Source organism: Oryza sativa, chromosome 6 (genome assembly GCF_034140825.1).
Source record: "Oryza sativa Japonica Group chromosome 6, ASM3414082v1".
Classification (NCBI taxonomy): Eukaryota; Viridiplantae; Streptophyta; class Magnoliopsida; order Poales; family Poaceae; genus Oryza; species Oryza sativa.
Genome location: NC_089040.1, coordinates 14851597 through 14857897, shown reverse-complemented (window position 1 = coordinate 14857897; position 6301 = coordinate 14851597). Strand labels below are relative to the sequence as shown.

Sequence of the window (6301 nt, the reverse complement as noted above, 5' to 3'; positions counted from 1 at the left end):
CCTAGTCGGATATACATGCTGTGTGGGTATGGGGTATCCATAATCTCCACAACCATCTAAATATGAATATAGAGGATGAAATTTGGATGAGCTGTTGGGGATGCTCTTACCTCCCCGGTAGCCGATGTTGACATCTGGCCCTACCGCCGCCGTCCATCACATCCGGTGCTGCTCCCCATCCACCACCTCTCCTTCCCGCGCCGAACTATCGTAGCCACGTGTCCACGTCGAAAGGATGGACCGAGCTCACACGCCACCACAGCCACTGTCATCCCTTCCCGGCCCCGCGCCACATTGCCACTGCCCGTCCTTTCCCCTCGCTTTTGTGCCGCTCTGCGCCAGTACACCTAGTCCACCGTCCATCCTCATCGTGCCCCAGCCCCACAGTCGCTCGTCCACACGAAAAGCATGGACCGAGCTCGTGCCGCCTTGACGTCGCTGCCGGCCGTGGCTATAATAGCAGTCGCGCCCTGCCTGTTGTGACCAAGGCACTTGTATCTTTTGCCAGTGGTTCTTTGCAAATTTGTGTGAGACAAGATGAAGAGAAGGAACCAGCAAAGAGTGCTACCGATCAGATGGGCATAGAAGAGAAGAAATTATGGGATATGTAAGTGTTGGTTCACTACACGTACCGATCTTGCCATCCTAATTTTCCATTAGCATGTTTATTTACTTATTAATTTCATCATAGGTGATTTGCGGCGTCGTTATCAAGTTAATTAGGACTAAACTTAATTAGACTGTTTAATCAGGTTTTGGGCCTTTGAGCCCATGTCTTTTCCTGATGCCTGCGTGCAGCCCATGTCTTTTTGTTTCAGGATTTATAAATTATTTAATAAATTATTATTAGAATTTATATTAAATGGTCATTAATTTACAAGTGAAGTTAAATGTGGGAAAAAAAATTTCCTAAATATAAAGCATGGATGGATTTAATTTTTATTAAATTCTCCATGGTTAATTATACTCTCTGGAATATTCTCGGATTTTTCGGAGCTCAATTCCTAATTTTAATTATACAAAGAGCATTTCAGTAATTACCCACATATTAAATTAATCATTAAATGGTCTAATTATAATTTTGTTAAGTACTTTGAGTGTCCAAGTATTTTCAGAATTTTTCTTGAAATTATTTGAGCATTGGAAGTATTTTTAACAATTCAAAGATCATTTAAGTGATTATTTTAATTGGAAAAGTAATAAAATTCTCCTCCCTTGTCTTAGGCTGAATCGGCCCATTCCTTTCCTTCCTCTCTCTTCCGCCGGCCCAACCCAAGCCTGCATCCTCTCTTCTTCTCTCAGCAAAAGTCCGGTTTTGCTCCCTCTTCTAATCAGGCTGAGAAAAGAAAAGCCCGGCAAGAAGTCTACTTTCCTTCCCTGCGCTACTGTTCATCTTCCAACTCAGGCAGAGCCCGAGCCAGCCGTGCCGTGCACAGTGCCGCCGCCTCCTCCTTCCAAATCTCGCCTCCCCGTTGCTCCTTTTTCCAATTTAGTTGAGCGGAAATATTCCTCTTATCCTCCTCTATCTTTACCCCTAAAAATCGGAGCTAATCGTTGAGTATCTTATCCGAATCGAACTCGTTTTCAAGTTTATCTCCAAAACCGAGTTTTTGATTTCCCGGATCGATTTCTTGCGGGAGGAGTCCGATCTCTTCAATCCAAGGCTATAAATAGGACCCCCTAGTCCTCCTCTTTCGTTTGCCCCTCTCCCGTGGTCTCCCGTGCCCCGTAGCCTCTCCGCCGCCGCCGCCAAGTTCGCCGCCGCCGCCGGCCGAACTTCGGCCGTGTCGCGCCGCCGCCTCCGTCGTCGCCGCCGGTCGCCGTCACCGCCGTAAGGTGCGCCGAGGTGTGGGCAAGCTCGGCCGCTCCCTCCCCGCTGTCGCCGGTCACCGGAGCCCCGTCGCCGCCGTCGACCGAAGCCGCGCCGCCGCTAGACCCCGTCACCGGCCGTCGTCGTTCGTCGTTTGGTTCGAGGGTGAGTACCGTTGGGTTCGTCTCGTCGTCCTCTACGTGTACATGTCCTCCAAAGTCGCAGCTGACCATCCAATCTCCGGCGAGGTCGCCATCTTGGTTCGGCCATTGATGAGGTCATCATGACGTCATCATCGTTTTTCTTTTTCCTGTTTTTCTAATAGATTAAATCTTCGGAAATTCATAACTAAATCATCGTAACTCGGTTTTGAGTGGTTCAAGTTGCTAAATTCATCTAAAATCGAGATCTATATGTTAAAAATATCCACATGTACTATTTATGCTTGTTTTTGTACTGTTTATTTGGTTTTTATTACTCTTTTTCTTCGTTTTGCGTGTTAGCTTGTCGTTTCCGTCGTTGCGAAGGTTCGTGAGTGCGCCGAAAGTATTCAAGAAGATTAATTGAAGACCGATTATTGCAAGACAAGTCACACAGATCCTAAACACAATCCTTTGAGCATGTTGATCCTATATTTAAATTCTCTATTTATTTCAACTATGTATTTATTTTCGAATGTCACTGGGTGGTGTGAACCTATTCCTTTGTTATGGCCAATTTGCATTGAATACCCTATTATTTGATACCTTGGGTAATAAATTGATTAACTTGAACCTTATATATTGGTTTGGTTCAGCTAAATGCTATATATATATATAATTGCTTAGCCATGCTTAGAAACATTATCACATAATTGGGATAACTAATGTTACACTATCACTTATGGTTATATTTAATGGTAGCTCACGATGGTTAATCGTGTTATGATAATTAATTGATAACTAAAACTTGACAATGGTGGGTTGTGAGCACATGGTTTTGAAGGTCGTGCTCATGGCAATTAAGGACCGGTTCGCGAGCTACTGTTGTGAAACATTAACCGTGCCAACCACAAGCCAGCGTGGGCAACGGCTTTACCTTTTGTATAGCATGGTTCATTGCGGAGCACCAGACTGAGAAGTGGCGGAGATAAGCCCACGGGGGTCGCTGGGGAGTCCATGCCTTGTTTTATAAGGGGGTGATTATGATCCAGGAATGGTGCACTGTGGTGAGTTGTGTTGTGTAGAGGGTATTGTCACAGCCTTTATTCGGGTACTTTCCAGTATCGCGACGCATGGTAGACATGATGTTGAGGCTGTGTCTTGTGGGTACAGTGGTACACCTCTGGCCAGAGTAAAACTATTCGAATAGCCGTGCCCACGGTTATGGGCGGGTTGAGCAATGTTTTTCGTGATTAGTCTCACGCCTCTCACAATAATTATTGATGCTATAACTGGTAATAATTTGTTTAGCTCCTGGTTTGGAGTTAGATCTGTACAGCCGGGTTTGGTTGTTCAGGATGGTTGGGCCTGTGCAGCATGGGTGTGCTGTTCAGTGTTGATTAAAATTTCTGATTAATTACTCCACTGTTTTACTTCTCTTAAATGTTTTGCTAAATGCTGCTTTTGCAAATGAGCCTATATTATGCCATCCTTTGGTATCCTTGTGCACTTGCATATTTGCTGTGTGGCTTGTTGAGTAAGTCATATGCTCATTCTTGCAATAATCAATCAACCTCAGTTGAAGAAAAAGGATCCAGAAGGAGAAGACGTTTGGCTTATACCCCAGTTGAGCTGCCTGTGGGAGTGGAGCTGAAGCCATCGCTAGACCGTTATTCCGCTGCTGTTTTCTTTTCTTTTGTAAGTATGTAACGTTATTATATGATGGATTTGTATATTAAATTGTCAGTTTGTATACCTCGGCTGATTTCTGGACGAGGATTTTATGCACAAATAAGTTCGGAAATTACTAGTGAATTTCCGGGCGTGACAATTTTGGGCCTTTGAGCCCATGTCTTTTCCTGATGCCTGCGTGCAGACACATATATGTATCCATGTTGGTTACAGGGGAGGTCAGGGATTAATTTGTTTTGGTTCGTCATCGAGGTCGTGTCCTCCACCGCCAGGAACGATGGCGCTCCCATCGTCAATATTCTGCTGATTGTTGCCGCTATCAAGGACAGTGGCACAAGTGTGTGATTGGCAGTTTTTCCCTGCTGAGCACGTGCTGGAACCAAGGAGGTCTCCCTCTTCTTCTGATCGTGTGTTTTGCCGGTGCACGGGTAGAGAAGTGTGGTGTTCAGTTTGCAGTCTTTCCAAGCTCTGAATTTATATCACCGTTTGTCCAGTTGACTAGTCTTGATTAATTTTGTTGCTGCATTTATCGCATCAATATATATATACATATATAGACACACACACATATATTTATATATATATGTGTATATATTATTTGTTGCTGATTGGTACCGTGAAAGAGAGGAGAAAATCAGGGTGCTCGCAGCCGGGTGCTCATCAAGTGGTATCAGAGCGTGGTTCATCACGGTACTATTGAGTTATTTTGCTAAATTTCAGATTTTGCATCATGGTTAAATCTGGAGGTTCTAAAAGTAGTGGTGGTTCTCACCATGGTCCTGATGAGGAAGATGTTACTATGCCTGTTTTTTATGGTAATTTGCCTGCTGGAGTTAAGGATGGATTGGAAAGAGCTTGTGATTATTTTGATAAACACAAAAATCCAAATTCAGGAAGAATGCTAAGTTAGCAGATTGTCTGCCACCACATCCTAGATAGGGTCGACGTCGACCCCCTTAACATCGTGGTATGATGCCGAGGATGAGAGTCCGGGGTTGCGTTCTGATGGAGGTGATTATTGTCGGCGACGTGATCTTGAAGGTGCTATGCTGAGGCTTGGTTGATTATAGTCCTCCAATTGGAAAGGTGGTGCCCGAGTTCAGGTGGGAGTTCGTACACTTCCCGAGCTGGCAGGGACGGTTTCAGCGATCATTGTCTTTGTCTGATTATGTATGTCGAGAATGTGGTCGGGTTGTTGCTCTCTGAGAAGAGTGTCCAAAAGTGTAATTTCCGCGACCGCGTTCTGTTGTGGAGTGCGAAAAACTTGTGTGCCGTCTATGTCTTGCTGGCCGATTAACTCACGTGCCCGGCGCCCAGATGCCAAAGTTCGCAGTCGTCGTTCCTCAGCCTCCTTTTCCGGGCGCTCACGTTCTTGCTGTTCATGCTGCAATCTGGCTTGCTCTTGTGTCTGTTGTTCCGGCTCCAACCTACGGCACTCGGCTTCTTGGCGCGCGCGTTCTTCATTGGCTTTGTGTGCTACGTGTTGCTTCTCGGTCTCGTTGTCGGCCATGAAAACACCGAAGAAAAGTGGAGTGTAATTGTCCTCGAGGTTGTCGCCGATGTCTTCGAGATTGTTGAAGGTGTTGAAGTCGTCATCATAGTTGGAACCGTCGTAATCGGTGATCTCAGTATGACGAGAGTCAATACCGGGAGAGCTGAGGTAGCCTTCTAGTTCCTCCGTAGAAACGGACCCAAGCTGTTGGAGAATTACGCCTACTTCCCAAGAGCCAGATCGGACCATGGTCGAAACCTGGTTAGATCTGGACCTACGAGGTGGAGGCGTCCTTGAAGTGAAAACCTTGGCTAGATCGTCTGCTAGTCGCATTAGGATCAGTGGATAAACAGCTCTGTCTTGATCCGGCTTTGGAGAGGAAGTCGTCGAACCCCCGTCCGAGTGGTTTGAAACTGACTCGGGCGAGAATATCTTGGAATAGATCTCTGCCGAGATCGGGAGACCAAACGGGACAGAGATGTCCTCTCCTCCTGACTGATTTGAATCCGAGACGAGAAGAGAGATCTTGCCGAAGCTGTCGGTGATGAAGTCGAGGCTGCCAAAGCGCTACGCCTGCCCTGGAGGGAAGGCGAAGTTGTCAATGCCTGTGATCAGTCCCATCGCACTAGTCGTTGAAAAGCTTGACGCTACCCTTACCTGGCGCGCCAACTGTCGAAACAAGATTCCGGCAATACTAAAAGGGGGTGGCAATCAAGCTAGAAAAGTCGATGGGTTAGGAGACATAGAGTTTATACAAGTTGAGGCCTTCTCAATGAGAAGTAATACCATACTCCTGTCTGGGGATTAAACCGCCGAGTGTATTATTGATCGTATGATCTGAGAGAAAAGTTATGCCCCTAGACGCACCCGGACACCGCCTTATATAAGGGGAGAAGCTGGATTTGCAAGATACAGCCCATGTTCCTAACGGAATAGGCATGTAAAGATAAATTACAATCATAGCCGACTAGGACTATCGGGTGTTACCTTGATACACAAGTTAACATAACAACCGAGTCCTTTACTAAATCTATTCCTTCTATATATGGTACCCCAATACCCAGTCAGATACCATCGCCATGTAGGTATGGGGTATCCATAATCTCCACACGTAGTGATTGCTTTGGTGAGTTATAAATACTAAAGTGGATATTAATTGCTTAGACG

At 45.8% G+C, this 6301-nt stretch overlaps 1 long non-coding RNA gene across 1 annotated transcript; it reads left to right on the top strand.

Moving 5' to 3' along the window:
* The first annotated feature begins 485 nt into the window (after positions 1-485).
* On the top strand, positions 486-3884 carry LOC136356786 (uncharacterized). The gene is made up of 2 exons (XR_010741774.1): positions 486-607; positions 2314-3884. It is a non-coding gene; the product is annotated as an uncharacterized lncRNA (long non-coding RNA).
* Positions 3885-6301: the final 2417 nt, after the last annotated feature.